The sequence below is a fragment of the Alligator mississippiensis genome, chromosome 5 (assembly GCF_030867095.1).
Source record: "Alligator mississippiensis isolate rAllMis1 chromosome 5, rAllMis1, whole genome shotgun sequence".
In the NCBI taxonomy this organism is placed as follows: Eukaryota; Metazoa; Chordata; order Crocodylia; family Alligatoridae; genus Alligator; species Alligator mississippiensis.
The window spans coordinates 158,673,646-158,682,043 of record NC_081828.1 but is presented as its reverse complement, the minus strand read 5'-3'; the positions used below and the strand labels follow the sequence as shown (position 1 = coordinate 158,682,043).

Sequence of the window (8,398 nt, the reverse complement as noted above, 5' to 3'; positions counted from 1 at the left end):
AAGAATCCACATTCCAAAGCAGCAATATAAAAGAAAAAACATATTTCTTTTTTACCCCACAAAAAAATCCCCAACCGAAGTGCTAGGGAAAATCCAAACCATCTCTGACTGAAATATAGATTTTAACATGTGCATAGGCTGTATGCACAATTCACAATAAATGCTATTTGTATTTAAATGGGAGCATTCTTAAGTTTTCACCTAGTTATATGTCTGGAGCAGGGATATCCCTTCTTCCCCTTTTCCTTGGCTTTGGTCTTAAGCAAAGGTGTGTGTGTGGAAGATCCAGCTGGGGTTGTGGAAGGGAGGAGGGAGGCAAGGGTAGAAAATGCTTTTTTCTTCCCTTCATCAGGGCAAATGTTATATTATGTTGTTATTGCCTGTTCTAGATACAGCCAGCCTTAGATGCAATTTTTTTTTTTGGGGGGGGGGGGGGGGGGGGGGGCACTCTCCTAGGATCTCAGACAAAGAAAAGAAAGAGGTAAGCAATATTTACAAATCTATAATTAATCGCTTCATGAAAATTTCCTCAGCACACAAACAAGGAATTAACATGGGCATATTACTATAACCCACTGTAGGTTTGTTCGGTGTTGTTTCATGATACACAATAATTATCCCCCCATGTATCCTAAGACAGCAAGTTTCCTGGGACAGGAATTTCTTAGTTGTTCAACATAGCTCATCCATTGTATAATGGCAAGTGCACTTATAAAAATGTCACGTGCTAGCCTGATCTCTAACCTGAAAGATGCAGTCTCATTTTCCTCTCTTTCCAGGCTCTCCAAACACCCACTCTTGTCCCAGCCTGTTGTTTTCCATACCTCTTAGTGAGTTTCATCTTCCCAGTCCAGTTTCTTCTCTCCTATTTCTGCTTCTCCCACCATCCCTCAACATCAGTCCATGCATATGTTTTGTCTTGTCAGGTCTTGCTATCTGCTCCCCATTCTCTTTTCTAGTTAACCATTTCTCCCTCCCCACTTTTTTCCTTTTACCTTTCTGATCTCAGTCTCTCAAAATTAAACACTGTATATTATACTTTTCTAAAATGCCAACCAAGGTACTATTACACAAAGGAGGTGTGAAAAACCCAGTTAAAAAGGGTTAGTGGTATGTTTGAGGCAAGGGGATTTTACCCAGTGAAGATGAGTGGTCTTTTAACAGGCCCCCAGTGAATCACACTTTCTTATCACCCCTTCCAGACATCTTCATACTCCTAGTCCAGAGAACCTACTTGAAGGTGTTCACAACCAGGCTGAGGATTAGTACAGTACATGTTTCCCTTCAGCAATAGAAAGCAGAGAGCAATTTAACTTCTCACTTCATTGAAGAGGCAGAAGGATGGGAAAGCAACAGTGCTTTGCCCACAGTGGCACTCCTACATTCTGCAGCATATATAAGGGGAGGAAAAATTAAGCAACAGAGCAAGGAAGAGCAGGAGACTTTGATTACCTTCTGTACTGTGGCACCCCAAGTCTATATTGGTCCATGGACAAACCCATTGGTCCATATGTAAGGCTATTGTTGTCCCTAATGTCCTGTCCATGAAGCCTGGGGAAAGAATATTAAGGTACACCCATAGGAAGCGCTTCTCTTACAATCTACACAATGTACATTTGTCTCTATCAACTCATGGCCCTTGGGATTTTTGACCTAATATAATTCCAGAAGTGAAGCTATTGCAGAAGGGAACTGCTTGCCTGCAAAGAGGTCTTCTCCAGAAAGACCATCCTACATCTGACTGCAGTGACATGCATTGGCTATCCGCTTAGTCCCAGGTAAAGTTGAAAGCAAGTTTTCTAACTTCAGGATTGAATATGGCCCCTTTAACATTCAAGAGCATTTGGTGCAACAACCTTCTCAACTATCTTCAGTGGGGAAGTGTGAGAGAAACCTGATCTGAGAGTGCTTGTCTCATTCAATAAGCAAAGCTACCCATCCTCCTCCTACTTGTCCTCATTGCCCTGGCTCCCCCTGCTTAGACTTTCAAACCACCACTCTTCGGTCATGCCTGCACTCCCCCTTGTTCCCTCCCTGCTCTTCTTCCTCTCCTTCCAGACTACTGTGGCCCCTGGGGCAGAAGGAAGTAATAAAGCAGCAGGTGGTGTGTAACCAGAAAGCCTATAGCTGAGGTTCCCCAGGTTCCGCTCCCAACCACTCCAGGTTGCCAGGGAAGAGTCCAGAAAAGAGGAAAGATCATCCAGTGTCAGGGAGGAAATCCACATGCAGCCTCCTGTCTCCCTACAGCAGGTCTTGTTCATGTGTCTTGTTTTGTTGGGCCAATCACAAAATGATATGCTGAGTAGCTTATGTGCCTGACCACCAGATTCAGGGAGCTGCAAATTTAAGGGTTTGCTTTAGCCTGTAAAGCTCTACATGGTTTGGATCTGGGACACCAAAACCAATTGCCTCTCAGGCTATAGCACAGCAGCTGCAAACAGCCAAGTCAGTCCCCTGGTTTAATTTGGATTGGGAATTTCTGCACGGAGGGCAAAACTTATTTAGCACTAGGTCCCAGTAACTCAATGTTATGCTGCACACAGCCTCAATGGGGAGGCATCAGCTCTGATATTTTATTCTTTGTTATTTCTCCCCACTTACCCTCTGGAGCAGGGCCTACATGTAGCCCACAAAGGAATAATTTGAAGCCTCTGCTTCCCCACCCTTCCCTTGTCTTCCACACCCCTTATCCTTCCAGCTGCTGCTGTAGCCAAGTTCTTGAGACTCCCCCTTCTCTGGCTTTCGTTTCCTGCCCTTGCCCCTGGGGCTGGGGTGGCACAGTGTAGCCTGCAGCACCAGAGAAGCCTACAGCAACGGAGGAAAGTCATGGCCTTAAGCTACTAAGTTGGACAACTGTGCTCTGGAGAATAGATTTGGGGAATGCTGCCATTTTCCCAGTTTGAGGTAGGTTTTGTGGGGGCAGTTAGGATTCTGGAATGGGTAGTTAGGAAGTCAGAAGCCAGTTTAAAAGCAAATCTGATGTAACACGTTTACAGCACCTCTGGCACTGGATGGCACTAAACGCCAGTTTGCATGGAATGCTCTGTATAATGCAATGAGTATGGACTGCTGTCTCTTTCCTCCCTTTTCTTCAATTTAGCATATGCTAACAACCCATTCACATCCCTCCTTTCTGACCTGGTGCCTGCCAGTCAGCTCAGAGGCTCCAGCTATGGAAAACAGCTGTGCAGGGTGCCAGGCTTAGCTAGGAACAGCTGTAGCCAAAAGGTATGAATCTGTGGGTCTCTCTTTCGTCCCCCATTAAGTGTCCCTAGCCAGTCCAGGGGCTCCAGCCGCAGGAGGCAGCTTCATGGGGTGCCCGATTCAGCAGAAAACTGTGGCAGAGCAGGCAGGTTCCCTTTTCCTGCCCCTGTTCCACACAACTCCACCCTCATGTCCCCACCCACTGGGAGCAGAGGCAGAAAGAGAGAACCTGCCTGCTTTTGCCTCTGCCACATTTGAGCCTCAGCACAGGCTTCCCACCAGCCCCCACTTGATGCCTCTCCCCCTCCCATCTCCCTGCCCTCCTTTCCCCCCCCCCCAGCCCCCATCAACTTCCAGAGCTCACACCCCTTAGCTATGCTAGCATCAGTCAGTAGGAGCCCACACCACAACAGCAGCAACTGAAATACAGGGAGCCCAAGTCACATCAGGTAACACTACCATTGCAGCTCCCAGATACTCTGTGCAATATCCCCACCCTACCCTGCTGTGGCCCAGAGGGCAGAAATAGCTCTGTACAGCCAGCAGAGTTGAAACAGTGTCATCTCCTTCACAACCAGCTCCCCTTGCTGCCCTAGCAAGAAGCCAGGACCCTCTTCCCTACACCAGCCACAGCAATCAAAGGAGGGGAGGGTACAACCACACCACTGCACCCTGCTGGATCTACCTATGCTTCTTCACGCATGCTGGCTTTTATATTCTTCCAGTCGCTCACAATTTTTTTTTCAGTATATTCAACTCGCCTTCCCCTCCGTTAAGATTTTCACCAGATCCAGCTTTTATCTCTCTCCCCCACCTCCATTCCCTTCCATTTCTACCACAGGAGGATTTTCTATATTGTTTTTGATATAGGGTTATTCTGATTCAGATGGTACTGCCTCTTGTTGGGGAAACAGTGCATTGTCCTGAGGAGAGGGAAGGTACAAATAAGAAGTCTTCCCTCACTGAGTATCGTTTGTTGTACTGCAGAGTTCTGGAAAACCTCTAGGCTGAGGTCTGACAACATGATCCATGTTCTTTCTAGTTGGTAAAATGTTGAGAAAAAAAGCTCTAAATGGAAATTATTACTGCTTCTCTTCTAGAGAGCAAGCTGCTGGCAGTCCTTAAAATGAGCAGTTAATATGAGCGGATAATACTTCAGTAACCAAGTCTTGGCACTGCTGTGAGTGTCTAGCCTACTTTCCATTTTGAGGTGGGGTATACCAAGCAGAAGAGAGATGCAACTTTGGCAGCAACCAAAGTCTTCAGAAATTAAACCAGCTGAATCACAGCAAAGACTTAAGCAAGGCATCTACATTGGTCTTCTCGATCAGGTGCATTTTTGTCAGTGAGCAAGGACCAAATGGCTACTATGATTTATTCAGCTGCCTTTGATTCCACTGACAGCATTAACAAAAAAAAGCAGAGGCTTAACAAGGAACATAGTTTCAGTGTAACAAAAGGAAGCAAGGCAAAATGTCTATGATATTTTTTCCAGGGGCCAGAGGGTGGGATCAATCATTGCAGGAATCCCCCGATGTGGATAGCATTCTGTTTTCCCACCATTCCTGCTTAGCCCATGACAGCAGAGATCATATGCTTTTATTTGGTGCTGGACACTTTGCCATTTAATTCAGCTGAAATGGGGCAGGGGATGGCCTTCTGCCTTTCCTGAAGTCAAGTTCCTAGTTGTCTGGGGCTTTCTGATGGGAGTGGGGAGCACAAACAGCCTTCTTACTGGAGGAGCTATGTCCGTTCCTTCTTCCTGAACAGCATAGCATGCTGCCTTGTCTGCAGCTGGATCTGCTGTGGGCAGCAATCAAAAGCCAGGCAGACTTTGCCATTATCAGGGTCATGACCAGGACATGGGCAGGCAGAACTCCGTATTAGGAAGTTACATTCCCAGCAGTCAGGAACATGCAAGATCAGAAAACAAAGGTTTACTAGTCAGGAGTCAGAACTGCGTGTCATGGAGTCAAAGCTAGGAGCTAGGCACAGAGCCAGGGACTCTGAGCCACCAGCCAAGAGACTAGGCAACAGGAGCTAGAAACTAGGCATGGAATAGAGAACCGGGAAATAAGGAGCCAGCAGTGGGGGACTGGGAACTGCAAGTCAGGAGATTAGGACCAAGAAGACTAGACAAGGAACCAGACCAGGAACATGGAGCCAAACAACCAGCAGGAACCAGGCCTGGAATAGGAACCCAGAACCAAGGTACCCAGGAGCCAGATGAGGTACCAATGACCTAGGACTACATAGAGAAGTCTCTCCTGTTGAGTAACCCACTGAGCAATGAAAGACATGCTGGTTATATCCCAGCAGCCATACCCAGGCAGTTAACTGGGGCTAGCTGGGGGTAAATCAGGCAGCCCGCAGCAAGTCTCAGCCAGGCAGTCAGGGCCACCTGGAGGATGATGATCAGTCTGCCTACTACCCTGATTCTTCTAACAACCCTAGACAACCACCTTGTCACCTCCACATCAGGTTAATCTACATGGGGTCAAACTTGAAAGTTACTCGCAAACCTGAGTAAATGCAGACTCTTCTTCAGGGTTTTTGGTTGTCGCTGAGTTAGTCTAAAGACATAGGCAGGCAAAGTTCTTTGGATAGATGTGATATCTTTTATTAGACCAACTGAGTAGTTGGAACAAAGTTCTTTGCAAGCTTTTGGGCGCAAGCGCCCTTCTTCAGGCATAAGGAGACTCCATAGTTCAAGATTTCAGAACAACTACAGAGTCTCTCTATGCCTGAAGAAGGGTGCTAATAAAAGATATCACATCTACCCAAAGATTGTTTTTCAAGGAGGGGTATTTCATAGATGCAAGTCCTAGGGATTAACCACAAACTTAGCTAGAGCATATGTAACAGAAGCCAAAATACCTACCTACTGGCAAGGCAGGGGAGCAATTTACAATCAAATGACCATTTTAGGGTCTCAGCTAGGGCTGAGATGGCATGGGCACTAAGGCATATGGTTGATAGCCCAGAGATCGCAAGTTCAAGGATATAGTAAACACTCATAGCATGGTCTGTCAGATTCCAACCAATCTACAAATTCTGCTAAATACCTTGTCACAAGGAAGAGGAAGCTGGTTGCCTCACCCAGGTTTAAAGCAGCAGTTAGTAGAAGGGTATAGGATAAGAAGCCACCCCACCCTGTATTTTTATGTCTCTATTTACAATTAGTAAATATGTTAAAATATAAATAATTCTCTTTGCAGAAAAACTTCCAGATGGCTGCTGTTCCCTTTCTGCTTCTTATAAGATAAGATGGGGGGGAGGAGAAAGCACAAAGAGATGTAGAAAAACTCACCAAGGTAAAAATCCACAGTTGAAAACTGCTGCTGTTCAAAGCTTGATGTTTCTTCTTATGATTCCTCCCTGCATCATACTAAGTACACCCCTGTTCTTCAAATACCTGAGTAGTCCCAATTAAGGCAACAGGGCTAACCTTAGACAGTGTTTGCAAGACTGAGTCTTTAAATTACTAAAAGGAGGAATTCCTGCACCTTGTTTGCCCACAAAGCATGATGCACAGCTACAGCTTTCTATGAATAACTGCACCCTGAATTCTTCTACTTCACACATAGCCCTGAAAAAAAAAAAGAATCGGGCTCAAAGACAAAGGGTATCTAGGGAAACTATTCCAGTCCTGCACACATCTTTCAAAAGGGTGTTACTTATCTTCTTACTTATCTTTTTTATAGCCACACGACAGTTCATCAGCTATTATCCCTGTTTTACAGGTGGAGTGATATAAATGGTCTGGGCTTCAGAGACTTATTCAATATGCACAAAGTCAGTGGCTGAACTGGAAAGAGCAAAGTCTTCAAACCCTTGGTCATATCCAAGGATCCTGGTTTTCTCTGATTAAAAATAACAATCAACACCCTCGCCCTTCAAAATCCACATTTTTCCATGATTAAAACAACACACCACATATACACAAATGTGGATTTTGGGAGAGATATATCTATAGTTTTTGATCATGGGAAAGTGTGGATTTTGGGTTACATTTTAATTAATGGATGGCTTATCTGTTTATTTTCACAATACAAAGTAGCATGGAGATATTCACAGGGACTTCTTCAACTTAAGAGGTAGGTTTATGTTTTACATATTGATGGATATGCTGTGTTGCACATATTCCAAAAAGTTGTTATTACCAGTTGCCAACTAAAAAGAAAGAGGCTTAAGATGGCTTATTTAAATGGTGTAATAAATTGTGCTGAAACATACTTTGCTGTTTGCTCCTACATCCTGATTACAGTACAAAAAAAAAGAGCAGTGGCCATCCAGGCCACACAGACCATTGGTCTATCCTGTTTCTAGAGCAAACACCACACAAGGGAGCAATATAGTTAAGACCACCTCCAGCCACATTTGACACATCCCCCACAATTAATCAGAACAGCCAAGTGACTGTTTATAGCCAGATCAAGCAGGGGCAGCCTTTAGTACAAGTTCAGACCAGGCTCATACTCATGTCCCTGGAGCCATAGACATAACTTTTCTGTCATGATGCTCCCTTTCTAACTATGGCAGGAGGCTGAAATGATATGCACAAGCCCGGATAGCAGCATAAGTAGAAGCCATTCTGAGAGACTGGTCAAAATTAAAATAAATGTCGCTCTCTCCCCCTCATCCTCTGTAGTTCCATGATGTTATTAAACTCCCAGCAGCTACCTATAAAAAGTGATATCAAGTGGAGTACCCCAGGGATTGATCCTAGGGCCAGTTTCACTCAATATCTTCATTAACCATCTGGAAGATGGGATGGATTGTACCCTCAGCAAGCTTGTGGATGACACCAAGCTGGGGAGTATAGTAAACATGCTGGAGGGTAGGGCTAGGATTCAGAATAACCTAGGCAAATTGGAGGATTGGGCCAAAGGAAATCTTATGAATGTCTCTAGTGGGTTATAGAATAGAGAAGATCCCACACAATTTACTGATTCGTTTGATGTGCTGGCTGGGGGAGTATTTAGTTGATTGCACGATTTCACAATGATTGCACACTTAATTCATATAACACAATTTTATTTTAAAATTCTTTGCTATGCATATAACACTGCTTAGCTTTAAGAAATACCACAAACATTAAGAATACAATAACTACATATATCAGAAACAATGCTCCAAATGCACTTCCTTCCCAAACAATGCTATAAGAATTAGTATTACAAAAACAACTACA

At 44.6% G+C, this 8,398-nt stretch overlaps 1 long non-coding RNA gene across 1 annotated transcript; it reads left to right on the top strand.

The window, feature by feature from the left end:
* The first annotated feature begins 486 nt into the window (after nucleotides 1–486).
* Nucleotides 487–7,439, top strand: LOC109285839 (uncharacterized). The gene is made up of 3 exons (XR_002093723.2): nucleotides 487–1,778; nucleotides 6,423–6,518; nucleotides 6,948–7,439. It is a non-coding gene; the product is annotated as an uncharacterized LOC109285839 (long non-coding RNA).
* The last annotated feature ends 959 nt before the right edge of the window (nucleotides 7,440–8,398 follow it).